The 25,927-nt window shown below is 33.4% G+C and overlaps 2 long non-coding RNA genes across 2 annotated transcripts in view; both read right to left on the minus strand.

Moving 5' to 3' along the window:
• Positions 1 to 25,927, minus strand: part of LOC145726816 (uncharacterized) — a 133,834-nt gene that overhangs the window by 86,474 nt on the left and 21,433 nt on the right. The gene's annotated exons all lie outside the window — the stretch shown is intronic.
• LOC145727321 (uncharacterized) lies at positions 10,759 to 11,283 on the minus strand. Its single transcript, XR_014177857.1, has 2 exons — positions 11,099 to 11,283; positions 10,759 to 10,997 (listed from the first exon to the last, which is right to left on the minus strand). It is a non-coding gene; the product is annotated as an uncharacterized LOC145727321 (long non-coding RNA).

Raw genomic sequence — 25,927 nt, forward strand, 5'->3', positions numbered from 1 at the left:
GCATGCCGCAGAGATGATTTAATACGTTTAAGTTTAGATGATGTGGAAGATAATGGGCGTTTCCTTGTCATGTTCTTACGAGATGGAAAAACTCACAGGTCAAGAAGTTTTACCATTACCAATGAAAATTGCAAATTCGATCCCTGTACAATTTACCGTAAATACGCAGATCTCCGCCCTAAACATATGGAGAGTAGAAGATTATTTGTTGCATACCGAAACCAAAGATGTTACGCTCAACATGTTGGGTGCCATACTATCAGTGGTATTCCAAAACTTGTTGCAAAATACCTAAAACTAAAAAATCCCGAAGAATATACCGGACATGGGCTAAGGCGCTCTTCGGCAACCATGTTGGTGGAAAACGGCGGTGATTTGCTCACTTTGAAAAGACACGGAGGATGGCTTTCTTCCAATGTAGCAGAAGGATATATAGAAGAGTCCATACAAAGAAAAATTGAAGTATCACGGAAGTTGTTTAGCCCTTGTAACTTGGAAACTACAACATCTGTAACAGTCAATCGAGAGAACCAAAGCACACACGAACACTCCGCTTCAACATCTTTAGCAGAGTCTTTAGTTCAACAAAAAGAAATGCAAAAGGGATTGAGCTTCAACAATAATACGAATTGTACAATAAATATTACTATTAATAATAACGGTTCTGTCCAAAATTAATTTTCTTAGAATTACCTACTTGTATTTTTTTTGTTAATTTGAGTTGTATGTACTTACATTTTTACTGTTTTAAAAATAAAAATAAATATTCCCGATTTTCTTAATAATTTTTTGCGATATTTTTTGTTTATGTTGATTTCAGGTACCTAAGTATAATAAAAAATATCGTTCATTACTCGTCCAGAAATGGATTTTCCGTTCTTGCATGACTTCCCGTCTTCCCCGAGAATTTGTCACGCGCGCACGGAAAAATCCTCATTTCTGTACTGGTAATGAAATATACTATTCTGTCAAGGGTAGGAAAACTATCTTAACCATTCAAGATACTGGAACAGCTTTTAAGGTTAAGTAAGGAGCATTTTTTCACTATTTTAAAGTTCAAAACTGTGTTTATTTTTAATAACTGTTTTAACATGAATGAACAACCGTTGGTATCACCAAAAAACAACCCTACGTCATATTTGAATTCTCATTACAACAACAATAGAAGTTTAAGTAGCAAAACCCCTGTCGGAATAAATTAAAACCAGCTTTCTCACCTTCGGGATGAAGCAAACAAATGTTAAAAAGCTCATCCCGGATACTACCCTTAACTGGACGCGTCCGGCATTAGGGGAGGTCTCCAATGAGCGCTAATATCCCTTTGTAGGTTCGGACAACACGTAGGGCGGAAGTCGATTGTTAGACCCCGCTAAAAACAGGAAACGGATATTCCTAGTCCTAAACGGAGCGCAAATTGGCTAAAGAAGCGGGTTTTGTTCCAAAATAAAGGAAGACACTGGGAAACGTTCAATTGTGAAACGTTTGCTGCTCTTAATAAACCTTTCCTGGGGGGGACTATTGTGCTCGTGTGAAAATAATTCTTGACTAATTTCAAGTAATTTTATAAGAATACCAACATACTTATTTGAATGTTTTTTAAGACATCCTGACCTAATCACACGAGAGGAATTCTAAACGACAGTTTAGAGACGAGTTGAAAGTAAGGATCCCCTTCCTTCCAGATCGACGAACAACACAAATTAATCCGTACTACTTATATCCTTATTTCTTAAATAAGGAAGATGGTTGTTAGTATTTTAAAAGACTTCCTGCTCCGACCTTTTGTTGCCGGGATTATTGCTTGTATTTAAATGCTTAAAGCGCATAATAAGTGGTAAAAAGGTGTGCTTGGCTCGGTCAAATCAGGAAATCGTCCCTCTGGAATACAAAAGATTTGTCTCGTTTGTTTGTTTTGACCGTATCCAGTGATTGAAACGGCTACGTACGTGACTAAATTTGAACAAAAAACATCTTTTAGAAAATATTTAGTTTACGTTGTTGGTTTTGTAGGAAGATAGCACAATGCATCTAAAACGTTGCATAAATCTAAGATCAAATTATAGTGACGTCAAAAGTAGGAGTAACACTTTCTGTTTACATTATAGTTATACAACTATATCTCTCCTATATCTATATAATCCTTGTAGACAACATGGTATACATATTTATTTTTTTTTGAACGTACAGTACTCTAATGAAAAGAAATAACCGTATTATGTAAAGACAAAAAAGTAGTAAATAACATTTTTCCATTTTTTGTAATTTTGACCTAATAGTTGGGTTAGGTTGGTTGTCCAATAAAATTTAGACACTTTCCTAACTAATCCAAAAACGTTGCTGCATTCAAATCTGAGATCAGTCGCTCAACTCTCTCTTCCTTTTTATTTATCTTACTTGTCTTCTCCCTCCATTTCATTTTTAAGTATAATTTATTTTTTGTCACAAAATCGTCAAGAAAAATCGTCATTTCGCAACGAATCAACGGATTTTAATGCAATTTCGACTGTCATTGGGCTTGATTTATTGGCTTTTTGCTGACGGTAAAAACTTTTACTTTAATGAACTGTAACTGCACTATACAGGGTGGGAAAGAAGCGCGTACAAGATAGGGAAATTTTAAAGCAGTCACATTTGACCAATTTTTTTTTGGTTTTATTTTAACGTAAGGAAACACCCTGTATATTTTTTTATACCTATGAATCCTAATTAATTTCCCAAGGTTATGCGTATGTTGCACCCATCCTGTATACAGGGTTATTCACGGAAAAATGTGACTAAATTATTCACTTTCAACAAAGTTTTGATTCTGGGATGGATTTAGACTTATTGGAGGTATCTTTTAAAAAATATTTTCAAGATGTACCGGTTGTCCCAAATGAATCAGAATCAGAATCTACGTTGAAAATAAAAGGTAATTATATTGAGGTTTCGTACGTCTCAACTTTACAGTTTCTCAGATATTCTTTATTTTGTAAAAATTTAGAACAAATTTTAAGGTTTAATCACTCAACCTCTGTTTGATTTTCATTAATCATAATTGGCTTGGAAACTGTTAAAAATGATCAAGTTTTAGGATCCATGGGTGAGAAATTGTCTAGCTCATACAGGATGTCTCAAAATTTTTACCCAATAATTGCAATCTTTAAACTTTAATAACTTATCAAAATCAAACGCTTTACTTAGATTAGATGTAATTGGAAAAGATACCGGGTGATCTTTGAACGATATCAAAAATCAGTCAGTCAATTCTAGTTTAAGAAATGTCGATTTTCCAAGATAACGTTAACAATTAGCTTCATCCCACAATAATTTGTGATAAGTAATTGAATTTTGCGTATACTTTAGTTTTTGAGTACATTTTTTGAGACTTCCTATATCAGCTAGACAATTTATCAATTTTGGATTATGAAAATTAATCTGTTATCAGCGCCCAAACCAATTTTGGTCAATAAATCTCAAAGGAAGGTTGAATGTTTAAATGTAATATTTGTTCTACATTTTTACAAAATAAGGAATATCTGAGAAACTGTAAAGTTTAGACCTATCAAACATCAATGAAATTACCTTTTATTTTCAACGTAGATTCTGAAAATAAAGTAATATACTAGGTGTTCCATTTGAAAAAACATGACTTTGATACTTTTTCTGCATTTCGGACAACAACCAAATATTTAAAAAAATACCTCCAATAGGTCAAAATAAAAACTTTTTTGAAAGTGAATAGTTTATTCACAATTTTCCAATGTCGAATAACGTGAATAACCCTGTATAATGTCAACCTTTTGTTATCGAATTATACATAACGACAAGATGATGACGTAACCACCAATTGCTCTGGTTTGGACCTTACTAGTAACTACTTTAATGATGCTTTTCGTAACACAACGACTATAAAACAGTAATTTCAGTATTCATTTATTGATTTTAGTGATCTTTAAGGCCTGCCTAAAGAGGATTAATAGCTTTATTTGTTGATTCTCTGCTTTGACAAAATCCATGTTTGTTTATTAGTGATTTAGATCCTGTTTATCCGAGAGCAAATTTTATGGAAGCGCTAATCCTAATATCACCAGAAATGATCACGACGACCGACATCCTGCCAGGACCCCAGGGATCGTAAAAAAATATACAAATCCGCTCGGTGTGGTCAAGTCAGTGTCGGAAATCTGTTTCCATATGTTTTATTTGCGTTTTAGGACTTCCTGTCTGGAAGCTTTCGCTATATTTATTTGCGTGCTGCAGCCTTTTTACAGGTTTGTTTTTCTCGCTAAAAAGGATGTGCGATTTTTGGTTGAGGAAAGGTGCGTGTTTGGTGAAGCGCGAAGGGTCGTGTGCCCTCTCGTGCAGTCTTTAGGGCAGATGTTTGCCAGTGTCTCAGAGTTTAAAAAATAGTATATTATGTTACTAAAAGTAGAAAAAAGCTTAGTATTGTGCTGAGCTCAGAAGATCAGACCGAAGCGAAGCTGAAATCGACAACTGAGCGAAGAACAAGAATCTCATTCTACTTTAGCAAAACTACTACTGACAGTATTATCATTATTTCTTTACTACTACAATAATGAAATTACTTTTGTATTAGTAACAAAATGGAGTTTTTTTACGCCGACAGTACAGCAACATAGTTCTTTTGCAGTCTAAAATAGATGCGTTACAACAAAAGTTCCTGGCTCAAATTAGTTTAGTATATATTGTCAAAAACTAGTGTAAATAGATAATGTCAAGAAAGTGTCAAACTTAAGGGCATCGGTAAAGCAAAACGTCTTATGGGAGATTCAATGCATTTTATGACAATCTTTTAACCCAAATTAAAAAAAAACTAGGCTAGATATTGCTGTTTTTTAAACGGCATATGAAAGAAGACACTTGCTAGAATGTGCGAAAGTCAATATAATTTTAATAATACGCCAATTAAAATATTTAGAAGCATTTTAACAAAATGCTAAAATTACCATAATTTTCAAGTCACTATTTTTCCTACCTGCAAAACTTTTTTGGCGACAAAAATAAATTTCGCACATTCTCCAAACCTTTAGCTATTTAATAAAAAAAAAATCACGCAAATAAGTTAAAAATTAAAGTCGTAGTTTGGGTTACAGACAAATGTTTTTTAGGATTTTCCAAAATTTTGAGAATTTCGAAATTCTAAAAATATTCTAATTTTTGGAGAATTCTATAATTCTAAAAAATTATAAGTGTTGCACATCATTAATTTCGGGAGGTCTGTAGCTACTAAAAAAAGGAATAATAAGTCGAGATTCGTATTTGAAAATTTGAAGTTGATGATGGTATCTAAAAAACGAAACGTCGTAGCTAAATACTAACATTATTTTCTTGAATAGCATAAAAAAGTGCCTCCAGACGTAAAAATAAAATAATCAATAATATAGTAGAAAAAAAATAAATTAGAAATTTGTCGTGTTCAGTTTTTGTCGGATATAATGAAAATTTTTTGATTTTTTTTTCCAAATTATTAACGTAGCCTCCATTCACCTAAATTTCTATCAACTATAGTTTCTGAGATAGCAATGCTAATGCATCGATTTGTAACTCCCTGTATAGGGTATCCAGGATAATCACGATAGTGATCTTGAAAATAGTTATACAGATTTGGTTAAATATGAGAAAAGTAAGTAATCATGGCTTTAATAAAATTCCATTTAAAATGAAAACAAAAATATCGATTTTTTTAGGTCTTTGAGAAATTTTGAAAAAACTTTGAATTTTATGTTATAATTTTTTGTGACGTTAATATTGGACCTATGTCAAAACTAATGACACTTCTGTACAACCACTTTTAATGCTGTTTAAACTGGCGTTGTCAGACGTTTTGTTTTTCAACTTATTTTTTTTACAGTCCTGACCTGTTCATGTTAGATTCTAAAATCTAAAAGCTGTTTTTATTCCAAATTCAATGATGAATGAAACTTTTCCTTTTTTTTTGGGGGTATTTGGAGTTTTTTATTTTATTTTTATGGTTAAATTAATGACAATTAGCTTAACAATGTATGGGCATGGGAAATTTATAATTAAAAAAATAAAAAATAATTCTAGTTTAGTATTTTAGAAAAAAATAACACAAAAAAATAAAAATATTCATATTTTTTAAAATATATCAAAAACCAAGAAAATTTGTAAATTTAAAATGTCATTTTATTAAGTCCTTTTTGCAACTTATCTCCCATTTAACCAAAACTGTATCTTTAACCGTTTTCAAGATCCCCATAATGTCCTTTTTTATTCTGGGTACACGGTGTACTCGTAAATGAAAACTTGAGTGCAAAATGGGGATAAGTACCTTTTTTAAAGTTAGTTTTTTAAAATTTGTTTAAAGAAATTGTTTTTCTGATTTATTGCAAAAATTTTCTAAATTTTTGGTTTTCCAGTCAATAATTTACTTTTTAGCGTTTACCACAATAGTATGATTCAGGGATGGGTAAATGTAAGTATAAAATAATATAATACATAACATGTATTATGCAGGAAAAATGTATAATATTTTCTTTCTTATCTAGTTTCTTTTTATTATCAGTTATAATTTTTTGATAGTTCAATTATTATATTTAAAAAACCGACACTATTTCTGCAGTAATTAGACTAATCCTAATACTAGACAATAATATCTCAATAAATAAGTAATTGTTATGTATAATACATGAGTGTATTATACTTTCCATCTCTGGATTCAGTCATTAGCACAGATGCTCAAAAAAAAATCCATTCTAAAATACGAAATGCCATCTGTGATCGAACGTTTAAACGACGATCTCCTCTTTACTACCTTTCTTTAGGTACCACTGCAATGGCCCCAGTACTACTGTCTTAATACAGTTACCTTCTCATAGATGACGCTTTAGTCTAGAAAACTTTTTTACGCGTTTTGGTAAATTTTGATGGTACAGATGTCACTCCTATGTCACTCTCCTTATTTCTTCTGTTAAACTTGTTACAAACTGGAACTAAACTGATAAAATGTATTTATTAGTACATGTTGTACATTCCATTCTAAAATACGAAGTGCCATCTGTGATCGAACGTTTAAACAATGATCTCCTCTTTACTACCTTTCTTTAGGTACCACTGCAATGGCCGCAGTACTACTGTCTTAATACAATTACCTTCTCATAGATGGCGCTTTAGTCTAGAAAACTTTTTTACGCGTTTTGGTAAAGTTTGATGCTATAGATGTCACCTTTAAAGTCACTCTCCTTATTTCTTCTGTTAAACTTGTTACATACTGGAACTAAACTGATAAAATGTATTTATTAGTACATGTTGTACATACATTCCAGTCTAAAATACGATGTGCCATCTGTGATCGAACGGCAATGATCTCCTCTTTACTACCTTTCTTTAGGTACCACTGCTATGGCCCCAGTACTACTGTCTTAATACAGTTACCTTCTCATAGATGACGCTTTAGTCTAGAAAACTTTTTTACGCGTTTTGGTAAAGTTTGATGGTATAGATGTCACCCCTATGTCACTCCTTATTTCTTCTGTTAAACTTGTTACAAACTGGAACTAAACTGATAATGTATTTGCTAGTACTGTACAGAGTTTCTATCTCTGTTCTTCTAGATGGTAGAAAATAATCTTATGGGTGTTGCGCCAATATACCACTGCCAAACGGTATAGCTTGTCACTATTCATCTATTATGGCGTTTCAATGAATCATTTGCCTTAAAGGAAGCACACATACCGTGGATATAACAGATAGATAGTTACACGGCGTAGTGACATTCTAAGGGACCAGCCGACCAGTATACACATGCATGGGAGTACCCACTACCTATTTGCAATGCGAAAGTATAAAACGCTTCTCCTAACATGGTTTTCCTATGATAGTGATTAATCATTTCCCATATAATTCCTAACGGTTTTCGATAGGTCTTTTTCGGTCGAGGGAATGATAAATAAATCCAGGTACTACACGGTGTCGTTCGATAGTTTAATTAGCTTGTTAGCACAAACAGACCGGCGGTAAAATCTATAATCGATTGATTGGATAAAAGCTCATAATACCATACTACCAGGTCTCGGCGAATAAATAAAATAAATGTCTCGAGCCATTAAGAGAATTAAACTTTGCTTTAAATAAAATACAATCGCTTATATCTTTGAGCGTTGAGAACGTGCTAATGGCATGATAATGTCGACGGCCGGTGCCGATTAGGAAGAAAATAGAAAACTGGCTTCGATATTCGAGACTAGTTTTGTATGTGTACAAGTTGGCTCACAATGGAAACAGTTACATTTAATGAAGTAAAGAGGATCGGGCGACGTTATGGAGAGATAAGCGAGATAAATTTGAATCTTTATCAGCGTATCAGCGCCAACGAGAATTAGATTATCGTTCACAGTTATGTGTTACAGTAAGTTTTACAAGCAAACTAAACGAGAAACCAGTCAGTCGATGCAAGACACATTGATTAACATTAAATCTTCGTTCTAATAATGTAAAACCTAATTGGGAATTTACTTGGAGTCTTGAATTATTTGTGTTCGTGATGAGACTATTTCTAATTTAAGTCGCTTACACAGGTGTGAATAGCAATTCAGTTGTTCAAGACATATTTGCATGGCAAACAGGTCTTAGCAAAGATGTTTTTTTTTATATTTTCTAATAACTTTGAATTTTTGAACATACTTTGAAATCATCCTGTACTAATAGTCTTCTTGGGGAAGGTAATGCTGGTATCCCATCATATTTTTATTTAATATTTAAGCTAAACAGTGTTAAGTTAATACAGTGAAATAACCGCCAATTTTTTGACCTAACCTAACCTAACAAAACCTAACCTAACCTAACCTAATTTAAATAATAAAAAGGGAGCAAAATTAAAAATCATGGCATTTTTTTCAATTTTTGAATAGTTGTTTGAATAACTTTGTTATTTGAACTCTTATAGAACTCACTAAAACGTCATATCAATTTTTATGAAAATTAAAGATTTTAAAGTGTTTTTTTTGTACTTATTTTACCTAATTTAAGGTCCTTTGGTATAAATATGCCCTTTGCTGTGCATTGGAACACTCCTGGAGCAAAATCAAAAATTGCCAAAAGTGCACTTTTTGCAAAAATGGCATTTTTTCAATTTTTGAATGATTGTAACTTTTTTATTTGAACTATTATAGATTTCACAAAACCCCATTAGAAAGAGGATACAAAATACTACAAAATGAGCCAAAACTGCCCTCTCTAGCTCTTTATGTTACCGAGATATTGAATTTCAAAAAGTAGTAAAAAAAGACCTACACACCCCATTCTTTAAATTTTTTTTGAAAAATGGAAAATTTTAAAGTGCTTTTTTTGTACCTATTTAACCTAATTTAAGGTCCTTTGGTATAAATATGCCCTGTGCATTGAAACCCTTATGGAACATAATAAAAATTTGCTAAAATTGCACTTTTGACAAATATTGCATTTTTATACTTTTTGAAAAATTCGTTCAATTCGAAAAAGCATAAAAAATACTACAAAATGAGTTAAAAATGGCCTCTCTAGCTCCTCATGTTACCGAGATATTGAATTTCAAAAAGTACTTAAAAAACACTTCTAATAATCCCCCATTCATTAAATTTTTTTGAAAAATGAAAAACTTGAAAGTGCTTTTTTTGTACTTATTTTACCTCATTTAAGGTCCTTTTGTATAAATACGCTCTTTGCTGTGCATTGGAACCTTCCTGGAGCAAATAAAAAAATTGCCAAAATTGCACTTTTTGCAAAAATTACTTTTTTTTAAATTTTGAATGTTTGTAACTTTTTTATTTGAAATCTTATAGATTTCACTAAGCGCCATTAGAAAGAGGATAAAAAATACTACAAAATGAGCCGAAACTGGCCTCTCTAGCTCTTCATGTTACCGAGATATTGAATTTCAAAAAGTAGTAAACAAAAACCCCCCAATCTTTCAGTCCCCCCAATTTTTTTGAAAAATTAAACATTTTAAATTGTTTTTTTTGTACCTTTTCTTTTTTTGTAAAACCGAAATACCCAACAGGAAATAGCAGAAAACACACTCAACTAAGTAGAAACAGACAAGACATTAAATTTAACCATTAATAAGACCAGCGCAGTACTGGAGACTTCAGAAAAATCCTACAATTTGTTAAACTGGTATAACCAAACAGAAAATGACAAAAAACACACTGAACTGACATGAAACACAATTTGGACTATAATTTGGGTATTTGGGTAGCCTTTAACCTAACCTAACCTAATTTAAATAATAAAAAGGGAGCAAAATTAAAAATCGTCAAAAGTGCACTTTTTGCAAAAATGGCATTTTTTTCAATTTTTGAATAGTTGTAACTTTTTTATTTGAACTCTTATAGATTTCACAAAACGCCATTAGAAAGAGGATACAAAATACTACAAAATGAGCCAAAACTGCCCTCTCTAACTCTTTATGTTACCGAGATATTGAATTTCAAAAAGTAGTAAAAAAAGACCCATACCCCATTCTTTAAATTTTTTTGAAAAATGAAAAATTTGAAAGTGCTTTTTTTGTACTTATTTTACCTAATTTAAGGTCCTTTTGTATAAATACGCTCTTTGCTGCGCATTGGAACCTTCCTGGAGCAAATTAAAAAATTGCCAAAATTGCACTTTTTGCAAAAATTACATTTTTTCATTTTTTGAATGATTGTAACTGTTTTATATGAACTCTTATAGATTTCACTAAAACGCCATTAGAAAGAGGATAAAAAAATAATAATAATAATAATAATAATTTTTTTGAAAAATGAAAAATTGTAATTGTCTTTTTTGTACCTTTTCTTTTTTTGTAAAACTGAAATACCCAACAAAAAATAGCAAAAAACACACTCAACTAAGTAGAAACAGACAAGACATTAAATTTAACCATTAATAAGACCAGCGCAGTACTGGAGACTTCAGAAAAATCCTACAATTTTTTAAACTGGTATAACTAAACACACTGAACTGACATGAAACACAATTTGGACTATAATTTGGGTATTTGGGCAGCTACGGACCTGAAATTTTCAATGAAAGTACTAAATTAAACTGAATGACCAGAACCGTGCTGGAAACTTTTCAGAAAATATCCTGAAATTCATTAAACTGACCAACAAACCTTGTCATAGATTTTCTCCATGCACTCCCCCTGGTTTGGTAGCAGTTTCCAGGGCTTGTAGTCACAGTAATACTTTAAAGTCTCCATCAAATCCAGGAATATCTTCAAGTCTTGTGGTGGGTGTCGGTGTGGTGGGCTGCCAGCATACTGGCACACAAAATGTCCGCCTGGTGGTCTGCACTACCATTTTTCAAATTAAAAGGTGGAAATTATTACATCCAATAGCAACGGTCAAAGTTATCTACGTCATACTGCGTGCGAATTAATCAATTTAAATCTAATCAGGAAATGTAAAGATTTGTAAAAACGCCAGCAATTTTGATTTTTGGTTGAAATTTGAAAAATATTATATTTTTGCATTCATACTTTTTATTCAAAATGATAAAAACTATTTTTATTAATATGTGGGAGGCTCAACGCTATTATTAAGAATTGTTCATAAATCTTAGACTACATTTTTATTAATCAAAATTTTAAATTCTTTCATGGACTTTTAAAGACAATTACCTCGTTAAACACATTGAAACGGATTTAATATTACTAGGTCCATGTAAAAGGACGGTCGTTGTAGCATTTTTCCGTGCCTTAAACGTCAAACCAGATCCAAGATTAGGATCGGTCTAGAAACGTATGACGGGATTAATTAGAATAAAAACCACTTTGAGTCGGGCAATAAAATAAACGTGCGACTTTAATCAGTATATTAACAAGTAATTCCGTGTAAGACTCGAGCTTTATTGCCAATTAAAACCATATTGTCACCTTTAGTAAGTTATATTGTCAATCGTTCACATACAATGGTACGTTCTCGAATAATTATTGTCAGAGGCCTTATCAGTATGCGTACGTCGTATTCTTTCTAAGAATATTTATGTTATTTTGTGTTTTTTTTTTTTTTTGAGAAAATGACTAGAAATTCTAGTCAGTATACTTTTATCATGAGAATACAGAGTGTTAATATATGAGAAGCAGTATATTTTAACAGTGTGTTTTTTGTATTGTATCCCAAAGAGAAAAAAAAAAGAAAAAGGAACAAAAATTCACAGTGTCATATATCATAAAAATTGGCGTACCGGACTATTTGCAATCATTTTAGACAATTTTCAAGCCCAAAACCTCGAAAAATAGTAAAATTTTATGAAAATATACTTTCCGGACTATCTGTGGTCATTCTAGTCAATTTCCAAGGCAAAAACGTTGAAAAACAGTAAAATATCATGAAAATTTAGTTACTGGACTATTAGCAGTCATTTTAGCCAATTTTCGGCTATAGTCTGTTAGATTTGAGTAAGCACGGTTTGGCAACGCTGCCAAAAATTGATTGGTCCGACAAAAAAAAATTGTCAAAATATGTCATTCCATCTGTCAAAAGTATCATTCTAACGCTAAAACTGTCAAAGCTGATCAGAAATACAGGCTACATTCGTTTTCAAGCTCTATGGAGCGAACAGAGCATTTTTGACGTCACAATGACGTAATCTGACAGTTGGACAAATTATGCTTTTGCCAAATTACGTTATCGTGACGTCAAAAACTGCGGCTATAGTCAAAAAAATTGGTTACAGACGTCAAAACATGACACTTGTTGTTAAATTGATGGGAAAAGCCAAAACGACCATTTAATTTAAACGATATTTTTTTGATTATTTAACGTAATTTTTTATCACTGCGTTGGTTATTTTTCAAATCAACGTTTGAAAAATAACCAACGCAGTCTAAAATAAACCATTTGAAATCAGAAAAAAGTAATTTTCCGATTAAACAAATCAAATACAGGGTGTTCCATTTAAATTAGCGGGTAATGCCAAGTGTGCACGGTGAAGAACACAGGGTGGTTTAGTAAAAAGCGTATGCTACGTGCAAATGTTAACGTTTGCATTGACTTAGCTATTTAGAGTAAAATATAAACAATCACCCTGTACATACAAATAGAAAAATATGTTTGACTTTTTTAATCTGCAGTAAATTACTAATTATTTCCAATGAAAGAGAATGCATTTTTAAGTTGTTTTCCAGATTTCTCTAAGGGGCTTGTAAGGTCTTTCTATTAGCGTCATTAAATATAATTTTTCAATATTAAAATTGGGTTTTAGGTTGGTCTTCTAAAACTAAATTTTTTTCTTCGTTCAACCTATTTTGCAGCTTTGCTAGAAATCTCCTCAAAACATCTACAAAAACTGAAATAAGTATTGCTGAAATGAATTGTTTGCATTGAGTTGAAAGTTAGCGGACTTTCCCAAAGTAAACTGACGATCCATCAACATTTTACAGTAATTTGATCGAATGAGATCCCAAGAACATAATTTGCCAAACTACTTCTCGTTAAACGTAATTAATTAAAGAATGACGAAACAAGCGGAGTACCGAAAAAAACGTACGCGGAAACCATTCGAAGTCCGAACTGGTCGGTACCGCGAAAAAGTCCCAAAAAAGTACCAACTTTTGCGAACCGGATGATGCGCCCCGGGACCATTTTTCAGGCTGGGCGTGGCTTCCTCGGTCATTATCTACTAATCAGTTACGGGTGACAATTGCGTTCTCCTCGTTTTCCAAACAGTACGACTACTTTTTGCCGGTCGACCGCCATATTTTTAAGGACAATTTAAATTAAAAACATCCGGCCCGGGCCTGGAAGGGGAAACCGGGTAGTGATATTTTGAAGGATGATGGGAAGATGATTGCGTACGCCGGTTTGTCAAGCAAGAACCTCATTTGACCAAAAAAAGAGACATCCTTTTTGCGCCGTCCTTGTCTGTTTTGAAATGTTGATTTAAGAAGATGTCTTCACATTCTTTCTGTCCCGGGCCTTTTTTGGTCACTCTTTGGTCGCTATGGTTTACGTAATGAGCTCTGGTATCATTGTTACTTTGTAAACCCTTCCAGAATAATTGTATTTATTAAAATACAGGATGTCCAATAGCGGATGGTACTTGATCATCCTGAAAATTAGCGTGTTTAATAGTTATTTATGTATTAAGCGCAAAAATGACTCTGAGAATGACGTTTGCTGCGCGACACAAAGTGGAGCATTCGAGAGCATAAAAGTCACATTGTGCGCGTAATACATACAATATTTTTTCTACAAACATCGCTAAATATCTAATACAACTAAACTTACTGCGTAGGTACTCAAAAACAGGATCAAAACTATACACAATTGAATACTGACATCAAACTGGTGATACTGACATTTCCAACAATGACATGCATTGTGGCCGTTGCTCTGGACAGCAAGCGAAAAAATTTTTATCGCTCGCTACCCTTGGCAACGCGCGATAAAGTAAACTCCTCAGTAAAGGGTAACTTTTCGTTGAGATTTGGAAGCGAAAAATGCATCATTATTGAATGTTTGTAGAAAAAAATATTTAAAAATAGTTTCATCATTGTTATGTTGCCGCTTGTACTAAAAGGTAGCAACAACTTTGTTATTTTAAATAGAAAACCCCCTAGATTCTTATAAATTCTGAATTGAAATTTTTTTTTGTTAATACAACTTTATGTGTACCTTTTACCGTTTCCGAGATACATTATATGACTTATTACCATGTTTAAATGGTTTGTCTTTATGTCATATACAGGGACGTAAAGGAAGTAAGGAATTTTCGGTGTATTTTGAGACACCCTGTGGATTGAACAACTGACAATTGACATCACTTTATAACATCAAATTGTGACCCGTTCATTTCGGAACATTTTCTTTTTTTATTCGCTCTTATATCTCAATATTATTAGAAAAAATACAGGGTTTCGCAGAAAAGGTGAATATTTATCTTAATTTCACCAACGTCGACACTCGAATTGGATATGAAATTCATGTCGTTTCTCTGAAAACTTTTTACTTTAAGTTAAATACTGGTCACGTCAGTAAAGAATGCTTAAAAGTATACAGGGGTAACTAAAAAGTCCCGTTTTTGCATTTGGTTAAATGTAATTTTTAATGTTTCCTTCACCCTTTATCCAGGCTTAGGACTTTTGTTCCAAACAGATTCAAAACACCAAGAATATAAAAACCTGTAAAGCAAAAACATTTTCAAAATTGTTTTAGTAACGCGTGTGCCCCCTCCACGCGCCCTTATCACGGCAGTCATCCGTTTCCTTATGACATTATCAATCATGTCTTGAGACAGATTGTCCCAAATCTCAACCAGAGCAGCTGCTATTTGTGCGGGATTGTGAACTGCAGGAGTTATGGACCTTAATCGTTTACCTAACATGTCCCAGACATGTTCAATCGGATTAATGTCTGGAGAACATGCCGGCCACGCCATTGTTCTTATTCCGACGACATTCAAAAAGTCGTAGACACAACGAGCCTTGTGAGGGTGGGCATCAGCAAAAAGTTTTCTCCGATATGGGGGGCGAATGGTGTCCATCTGTATTTAAAGCTCCATTACCAACCACCAACTCTGTTCGTGCCCCTAAGCATATTCCACCCCAGGCCTCGACCATAGGAGACAGTGGGAGTAAAATTAAATTGTTCATCTTGATCTCTTTGGCTGCGATATAACCTTTCCCTGTCGTCGATGGAATTAACACAAAATCGACTCTCATCTGTGAACAAAACATCACTGATCATTTTTCCAATTTTCGTGCTCCCTAGCAAAGCCTAGTCTGGCCACACGATGACGCTTGGTTCTATAGGCCTTCAAACCAACTTCCTTAAGCCTTCTGCTAATGGTCCGAGCACTTGTTCTTCTTCCACGTACTTCTTCCAGTTCGCTTCTTAGTTGCGGTACTATTTTACGTCTATTCAATAATGTTTACAAGACTATGAATCTGTTATCTCTAGCCGTGGTTGACCGTTTTCTTCCTTGACCTCGTCTCCTCACATACTCTCCCGTGTGTCTCCAACGTCTTACATTACGATATATCGTAGATTTTGATTTTCCTAACATGTCAACAACATCGCTGTAACTTGTACTAATTTCAATCAACGCTACAGCCTTCGCCACATCAGTAGAAGCCATATCATGTTGGATTTTTAAGAATCAAAATGATGAATCTTGACTTTCGCTTGAGAAGATGACGTTTAGCAAATTTGATTAGGAAACCATGGCAATAGATTGACCTCTAAAACAGGTGTAGAATACTAAAATCAATATCTACATTTTCTTCGAAACCCTGTATTTTCTTTAATAATTGAGATATCAGAGGGAATAAAAAAGGGAAATGTTCAAAATCAAGAGAAGGATTGAAGATGAAATTGATGTTAAACTAAGTTTAAATTTTGACTGTTCCTCTAATTTTGCCGGTGTGTGTATATTCGTTCAACCGGTGGCAATTGCCTACTCATCCATTCTCTAAACTGTTAAGGAATACATGTAGGAGTGGGAAAATAGTAGTTTTCCTATTCAGTGTGCAAAGTTATGTTTTCCCACACGCGAAAGCAGTTAGACGAACGACGCGAAGCGGAGTTCGGATAAGCTTCAAGTGCGGGAAAACTACTTTGAACACGTGTTAGGAACAATATTTTTTCTACGAATGAAATATCTATACATTTTGTTTTTAATTTTTATTGATATTAAAAACAACAACTTATAACTATTTATTGTTATTAACAACATTAATGTTAAATGTACAGTTGGTCGCGTTTTTTAAATTGATCGCAGATTGAGCAACTGAAGGTAAAATACTGGTACTTGGAACTGCTTCACTTTCTTTAGGATTGAAGGTCAGAATTTTGTTACTTAATCCTTTTTTATAACTTGTGGATTCATCAATGTATTCTTCAGATACCGTAGTCGATTTCCAACCCCCCAAGCGTTTTATGTCAGTGATTCAGTGATTCCTTCTCCAGAATCGGCCAGGAACGTTGCCGATGATCGACGATAACTGTGCCCTGTGTAGAGTTCTGGATTTGGCAACTTCAAAAAAATAGCTATTTCAGAAGGCATTTTTCCAAAACTGTTTACTCCAACACTTTGCGAAAAACATTTACCCTTTCTGTAAACTAGGAAAAAACGATTGTTTGACTTTATTGGACGTAGGCCGGTGTATCTTCTGTACAGTTGCAGGTAGGTTCCGTTATGAACTTCTTCTGATATTATAAAGTTGGTTGCTGTATGATTTTTGGAATCCCTAATTTTAACAATTATGAGGTTTCCTTTGTCTTCAATATCTGTAGTGGTTAAATTGGCTAGCTCTTCCCTTCGACATGCACCAGCAAGTCCGAATATAGTGGCAACTTTAATTAACAGGTAAATTTCATCTGGTGCGGAGTTCATAAAACTGAATATTTCTTCTTTTGTAGAAATTTTCGCCTTTTTAGGTTTAAAACCAACATTCTGCTTTTTCAGAAATGCAGTGAGCTTATAAAATTCACCGATATCGATGTCTCATTTTTGAGCATTTTGAGCATTGAATACTTTGACCACATTGTGTTAGGTTTGAATTCTTTGCTTAAAGTAACAAAATACGCTAAAAGTACCTCTTCCTTTAAGGTTTTTATCCCCTTTTGTTCGCACCATTGGGTAAACAACTCGTACTGTTTCTCGTATTTTTCTCGCGATTTGAGAGGCAGCAATTGCAAACTAGCCATGTTGGCGGCTTTTATCTTCCGGAAGTTCATCTTCAGTGATATCCATTATTAAAATAGTTTTTTTAACTTAAATAAGTAAGAATAAACACTGTTGTAGACTTTAAATTGCATATAAATGCGTTGTTTGACAATGAGCTTTGGTTTCTAAGGAAACAAGCCTCATTTTCAAAGACAGAGACAAGGTGGTTTATTTACCTAAACTGTACGGAAGAATAATGTGAAAAAAGTCGTGTTTTTTATATGAAACCCCTGAATATTATTACATTTTTTAATTCTACGCAAAATTCTAAGCAGATTTTATGTATAATAGTCTATATAAAACCACTGTTGTAAGGTATAATCAACATTTTAAAAAGTGTGCGGGAAAGTGCCACTTTGCACACACTTTTACGTATGCAAAGTAGCTTATTTGCAAACATTCGTAGAAAAAATTATTTTGACTTTCGCACATTCTAGTAAGTGTCTTCTTTCATATGCCGTTTAAAAAACAGCAATATCTAGCATAGTTTATTTTTAATTTGGGTTGAAATATCGTCATAAAATGCATTGAATCTCCCATAAGACGTTTTGCTTTACCCTTAACTAAAAACGTTCCAAATAGGAATAAGTGTTGCTGTGTAGTGTATTAAATCAGTTTAGTGTGTATAATGAAAGCGAACAATTCCCAAACCACTCATTGATACCGACTGTTCGGAACTCTAATGACATGGCCGTTCCGAACATTCGTAAGGCCTTCCTGGCTTCGTTAACTTTAATTAAGTCACCACATAAAGGGGTACAGCCCGGTCCTTACATGTGTTGTCCGTGGGCGTGGACAGTGTTATTTTTTTAATACGCTCTGTTTATACATAATTATTTATCTTGTCAGAATTGGTAGGTTCGAGTTCGATAAGGCGTTTTAAAGTCTCTGGTCCGATATAGAACGCTAAAAGCCTTTACGTACCTCCCAACCACAAACGACGTGACAAAGACAAATAATCCGTTTGATTTCGAGCTCTTTTGCAAGCCACCTTATCGATGGATTATTTGTAAACCGTTGGCGATTCGAAGTACGGACAAACTGTTAGCTCGCTTTTGTCTTATTTTCGCAGATTTCTATGTCACAGTATCTCCCTTCGGCTAATGGTTCCCAGCCTCTAACTAATGGTTTTGTAGGGTATTGCAGTATATTGTTTCAAAAAGTTGCATTCAAACAAATGGGAAGGGCATATCATCAGCACAACACTGTTGGGTGTTAATAATAAATTGTTTTTATTATCAAACTTAATGAAAATTTCTTGTAGAGTACAATTTTTATGATTACTAGTAGGCATTTTTTCTTATTGAGTCACTGACTTTACTAATAAAGATGGAGGTATATCAAATAAAGAAACCTTTCATGATTTTCGCGGACACACGAATTTGCAGAATGGTTCATTGTTTTCATCGGATTGTTTATTGTTTTGGTCTTACGTAACCGATTTCTGCGTAAGTTATTGTGGAAAAAAGCGCAGTGTCAGCCTGTCAGCAGATTTGGTGACCTCTTCTAGGCTGTTTTTAGTCTCCAGGTCGGACGCGACCAAAAAATATTCGAGACGTCGAAACGGCATGACATAATGACTGTAAAAATGTCCGGTTACGGTGTATATACATTTCCTCCAAGTCGACAAATCGTCCGAGCGAGTTGGGGCCCGGTCGCAGCTTGTTATGATGAATTCCTCAGGTGGCAATTAAGGCCCCCAGTGAGTTTTTCGGCTAATAAACATCTAGTTACCTCCGTCACTAAAACCGGCCGCAAATATTTGGCAACATTCATGTCGTATACCGGGTGAAGCGAAAATGTCTTTGATCTTGTCGCAATCGATCGGTAGTATCGAAGAGAATTTCCGGGGGGGCCCTCAAAAAGTATCTTGTGAGAACATTTTTCTGTGTTAATTTATATCATTATCAAATGAAGCAAGCAATTTATTAGAATCCTAAAAAACGAAATTTTTTTCTACTTGTAATTATACTATACAGAGGGTGTCCAAAAACTCTGGAATTTTGCAAATATCTCAAAAACCACTAATTTTATTTTTCTCAAAGTTTTCATATTGTTATAGTAAATAGCATGACGTGAAGGTGAAACGAGGATTGCAAGTATACAGGTTACAAAGTAAACCAATTTTTTTAATTCAAACCCTGTATATTACTTCAGATTTTAAGAGTACTCATAAAGACCAATTCAACGATATACGATTTTGTGACTCTATTTGAGGGAATGCTGTAAACATAATTCCAATAAGTAAGTTCCTATGTAGCTATTTGTGTAACTAATTGTTCAAAATTTATGTTTTTTAAACATAGATCATAGATCAGGATCAAGAGAATTTTTCACGCCACTGTTTTGTGCAGAATCGGTATTGATATTCAGGCAGTATATGAAAATTTTATTATTACAGCCATGATTCAGTGAATCAATTTAAATTTTGATTTTTAATTCCATAGACTTCATACTATAAAACAACAAATTTGGTGGCCAGTTTTTGTAAAAAAAGACGATGAATATAAAAACGAAAAGTACACAAGAAATCTGTTGTTCCCGAAGAACCACAATTAATTAAAGTCGGTCCAGGCACCGTAAAACGTGTAAAACTCAACCTAAAGAGGAAGGGCGTGAAGAGACTATTTCTTCAGTGCCTGCCACTGAAGAAGCAATCATTCATTTTAGAGTTTCGAAACTAGTAAAGGAAGAAGATCAACCTGAAATTATTCTGTGTAAGCGTAAGTTCAAATCGTCTACAAAAGATGAAGTAATCAATCTTTTAAACCTTATTGCAGAGAAGCTGAAGTTTATTCTTGAAGTTAGTACAATCAAAAGTATGCGAGTGTAGTTACAAGAAAAGGTTTTAAAATCGAAATTAAAATTTAATCAGGAGATAGCACAGAAAAGACTAAACTCAAAAAGGTAAAAGTAGTTATGTTAAAAGATTAAATTGGATACAGAAGTCAAGAAAATTACTCGTCAAGAAAAACTGACTAAAAAAGTGTTTCACTCTCATTGGTCTCATCAGGGATGCGACTCCACGTAACTTATAGTTTTTCATATCAATTACAGTTAGTCAATGTACGATTTATTAATTTTTATTTTTACTTCAAAAGAAAAATGTTCTTTCCAACGCAAAAAAACCATAAATTTGCCAGCAACCAACTTTCTTGCTATTTAAAGTGATTTTTGATTTTGATACCAGGATTTTCAAAATATTTTCTTAACCAAAACACTAAAAAAATCAAACAGAAACAACAAATGAATTCTACCTTTATAGTTTTGACCAAATGTCATTGTGCTGGGAGAATGTTTCTACTAACTGTACGTCAAATATTGGATGAAATCTTGGTAGTATAATTTCTAAGATTAAATACAATTATAGTTAAATAAACTGTACAGATTCTTACTTAGGGAATTTGATAGTTTAAAATGGTTTTTAGATGCATTATCTCAGGTCAAATCAGGTAAATACTAACAAATGTAAAATAATTGTTCTTGGAATCATTCCCAATCAAAAAATATGGTAGTCATGTAATGAATTTTACCTACGACCTCAGTGTAAATAGCTAATTACTCATAGTTTTCCGTTACTTAATGATCCTCTTTACGCACAGTTGTTGTTTGCTATTGTATATTAACTACTATAAGTATAAATTCCGGTTTGTCTAGAATATGATCTGCAATATGAAACACATCAAGTAATGATACTGAAAGTATTACATCTAATACTAATAATAATTCACTGAAGTGTACAGGGTGGTCCAGTTTTAAATGTCAATAATTTACCATTCGATAGCCCATCAAAAAAATAAGTTAACATACACTATGTCATTTTCCTGAAAAATGCTTCCCAAGGAAAATCGGTTTCTTGTCATAACTGTCAGACCGCTGGAGCAATAATGGTTTTCATTTTTCTGCCTTATTCTCTACGTCACTGGATATTTTGCAAAAATTTCAGTTTTTTTTTACTTTACTTGTTCAATTTGAAAAATAAAGTATCTCTTCAAGTTCAAAGGCCCAAAACCAACTCAACCCAACTTAAAAATTGTCTTGAAAATGGTGAAAATTGACTTAAGAAGCTTAAAAAATGTCTTTGTAGCCAGTTTTCATAGTTTGCAATAAAAATTTAAAGACTTTAGTTTTGAAAATTGACTTAGAAACCAGTAAATTTACTTTGAAACGGTGAAAATTGACTTGAGAGGCTTAAAAATTGTATTTGTAACCAGTTTTCAGACAAATTGAAAGACTTTAGCCTTGACAATTGACTTGGAAACTATGAAAATTGACTTGAGAGGCTTAAAAACTCTCTTTCAGTGAGTTGTTATAGTTTTCAGATAAGTTAAAAACTTTAGTAGTGAAAATTGACTTGTAGCCATGAAAAACTACTTTATCGAGAATTTTTTACTACAAATTCACACATTTCAACCTTGAAAGTTCTTGGACACCAAAAAGTGACTCTGAACCAATGAAAAGTGACATCAAAAGCTTAAAATTTGGATTTGAAGTAAGTTTTCATATTTTGAAAATACATTTCAATATTTTAATCTTGAAAATAGTCTTAAATACAGGATGACATTGGATTCATGAAAATTGACTTGACGACTAACTTTTCAAGTTTCTTACTTTGCTTTTAAATTTTTTAGAACTCTGGACTATTTTTAGGGCTTAAAAACTGCTTTCAGCTTAGAAAGTCAAGTTTTAGGATTATCTTCACCAAGTTTTTGACATAGCAGACTTAAAAAACTGTTTTTGTATTTTCCATAGGCTTAAACATGCCATTTCACGATTTGTCAGTATTAAATTGACTGCTAGACGCTTCACTGTACTTTAAGACTGAAAAATCGAATTTTAAACTATTTTTTATAGTAAAAGTTAACTTTCAGACTCTTCATTGATGAAAGTAAACAATTTTGGCAATAAATGCTACGATATTAGTTTTGACACTAATTTTTAGAATTAAAATAGTTCGAAAATTCGGACTGTTACCAGCGTTTAAATGATTAAAATAAAATTGATTGAATGATTAGTTTTACACTACTTATAGACTAAAAAATTGAACGCCAGTAAACATTAGTCCAAAAATCCTGTTTTTTGACTATTTTCAGTGTCAAAAATTAACTCATTTACCTCACAGATGACCAGATTTGAATCCTTTTGAACCATTTTAAAGTAAAAAATACAATAACCCAAGTAGACATTTTTGTCAATTTTGAATAATATCCAGTGAGCGTAGAAAATAAAGACTATCCCCTTATATCGACGCATATAAACAATTTTGAAGAATGTCATTCACATCACATAACGAGTACTCATTTCATAATTACTTGTTCCAAATTTCATCAAAATTGGTCTGACAGTTGTAGCAAAAAAACAAAACAAAAACAAATTTTTTAAACTGAACTTTGGAGGTCTGTGCCTTCCTTAGGAAGCGTTCTTCAGGAAAATGACATAATGCATGTCAACTTGTTTTTTGATGGGCTATCGATTGATGAATTATTGACATTTAAAACTGGACCGTCCTGTATAATAGCAATAATGTAATACTTGTTTAAGTCTCAACAAGCAATATAACAGATACGCCATTTGTTGTTAGTAACTGTAGTATCACCATAAATCACCATTTTAAGAACAACACTAACAATTAGATAGCATGTTTTTGTATCACGATGAAAATCGTCAATTTCAATGAGAATTTTTTTTATAAAACCGTCATTTATAGTGAGATAAATCCAAAAGCTCGTTAGCGCAGGTTCATTTTATTTACTTTAGACACCAATTACACGGGTCGAGAGCACAACAAGACAGTCCATCGTTCACATTAAAACAAGATAGACGATGGACGAGCTTTCGAGTTACGGCTCCGGGTCCAAAGCTTTTAAGCTTTGACTGGAACAAAGCGATCCGCAATATCGTTATTATTTTTAACGATACGCGATTTATATTTGCACTTACCGGCCAGTCGATTTTTGCTAACCACCGCCGGTATTTACGACCTTTAAAGACTCCCTTATTATTGTTGGTAATATTAACGTGGCTAAATTAAAACACACCTCGGACTAGCGTATACATTGAAGTAAAAATGCAGCAGGCCGTAAGTTAAAAAGTGCGTCCATAAAAGAGCGAGTACGTCCCTGTAGGCTGCGCGGTTAATTTGAAAGCGGCCAATAAAAACGTTAACACGGTGTAAGTTAAGGACTTTTATTTGACGGGACTTAACGTATTGCGAGGGCCCCCTGAATGACCGGGTGAGTCAAAATATAGCGGAGCCTCTCTGTTATTGAATGCAAAGCAACATTAATTATTGACTAAAATAGCCCCAGTTACGGTTGGTATTTCACTGTGGAATCTCATTTGTTGTTCCGTTCCTGTATTATCCTGCCATTTTGTTATAGCTTATTCAAGTGTCCAAATCCGGACCGAAAATATTTCTCGCGTCCATTGTAGATAGTGTGGGATCTTTTAACAACTACTGTTGGGATGCTTCTGACTTGTTAGTGCTGCTCCTTTAAACGGCCTCGGTATCGCTATCCGGCCTATTTGAACTATGCCGATAGAACAAAGACAATTTAATCGCAATAATACTTGTTTAGACTTTAAATGACGCGGTCTTTAACTAAACGAGACAAATTATTATTGCACGGCTTCATAACAGTCTTTGGATACGTCGATGATTGGTCAATAAATGAAATTGAATTAGCGGAATCCGTTCTCTTTTATAAACGTCAAACATTTCATTCGAGCCTTAGCTATTTTTATGTACGTAGAGTGTTTCGAAGGATGCAATTTGTACAGGGTGTCCGTATTTTGCTGTTGAATTAATCTTCAAGCTTTTAATTGTTGATAGTTCCCAAATAAAATGGAGAAACATCTGGAGAACATACTGGCCAACGTAATAAAACAGTTTTAAAATGCAAGAGCCTAATGATGTTAGGTGAAAATGATTATAATTAAACTTAATATAGTCATCAAAACTTGAACTTGTCATAGTCATCAACTTCTGATAAGGAAGCACGCATGCCATATTGATTTCATCCTTGTCTATCTTTAACTTTTAGAAAGTGTAAGTATCTATTTGTGTAAGTAATTTGTTCTGTAGTTTGTATGTGTTTTTTTGTTTTGCTGGTCGCATTAACTCTTAGTATGTGTCCGTAGTCGAGTAGAGGTCTGCAAATAGATTTGTATATTTTAGTTGCAGTTTTTGTGCTTATACCTCTGTTCTTGTACGTCAGGGATCTGAAATGTTTAGTTCGTTTAATAATTTCAGTTCTCACATTTTGTGCATGTTTTGTAAATTTGAGTATTTGGTCAAGTATTATCCCTAAGTATTTTATTTCTGGGCTTGGTGTAGTTACATTACCGTCTGTTGTTATTGTAGGAGAGTTGTCTTTTATTTTGTGATTTGGTAAGAGTAGTTGGTTTTTCGTGGGGTTTGGTGTTAATCTCCATTTGTAGAACCATGCCGTCGTGTGGTCTGTTAATGTCTGAAGCTCCTCTACAGCTTTTGCCGTAGTTTTGGCATGAACTATGAGTGCTGTATCGTCAGCATATTGTAGAATGTAGTCATGTTTGCTTATTTAGTTTTTGTCAAGTAGATTGTGGTTGTATATGTCATGACAGTAGATATTGTAGAGGAAGGGTGATAAAGGCGATCCTTGTGGTAGTCCTTGTTCAGGAATAAAAGGAAAGGAAAGGGTGTTTTGGTTATACGTATTTCTAATTGTCTGTTTTCCAGTAAGTTTCTAATAATGTGGATTAGGTATTTTGGAGTATTCAGTTTGTGTAGTTTGTATAGTAGTCCTTTGTGCCATACGCTGTCAAATGCTTTGTTGATGTCCATAAAGAGACATGCTGATTTCTTGTTTTCAAGATGCGTAGTTTGAATGTTGTTAGTTAGTATAAACAAGGGGTGAACAGTTGAGTGCTTAGGTTTAAAACCAAATTGGTATGGCGGTATGTGTTGTCCAATTAAGTGTTGTAGTCTATTCTTTATAATATTTTCAAACATCTTGCTCAGTACATGAAGTAGTGTAATGGGTCTAAAGTTTTGTACTTGTGTGTTGTTTAGTCCCGTTTTTGGAATGGGAATTATTATTCCCGTTTTCCAAGTGTCGGGTATTACGTTGTTTTTTATGCATTTATTGAATAAGTTAAGTATAATTTTGTGCGTTTGTGGAGTTAAGTTTTTCAGAATTTTACTTTTTATATTATCTTTTCCTGGAGCTGTGTTTTTCATGCGTGCAAGTGCTTTGTCGTATTCTACGTCAGTAATCAATTGGTGTGTAAA

The sequence above is a fragment of the Ips typographus genome, linkage group LG3, assembly GCF_016097725.1.
Source record: "Ips typographus isolate SLU linkage group LG3, UJ_Ityp_2.0, whole genome shotgun sequence".
Classification (NCBI taxonomy): Eukaryota; Metazoa; Arthropoda; class Insecta; order Coleoptera; family Curculionidae; genus Ips; species Ips typographus.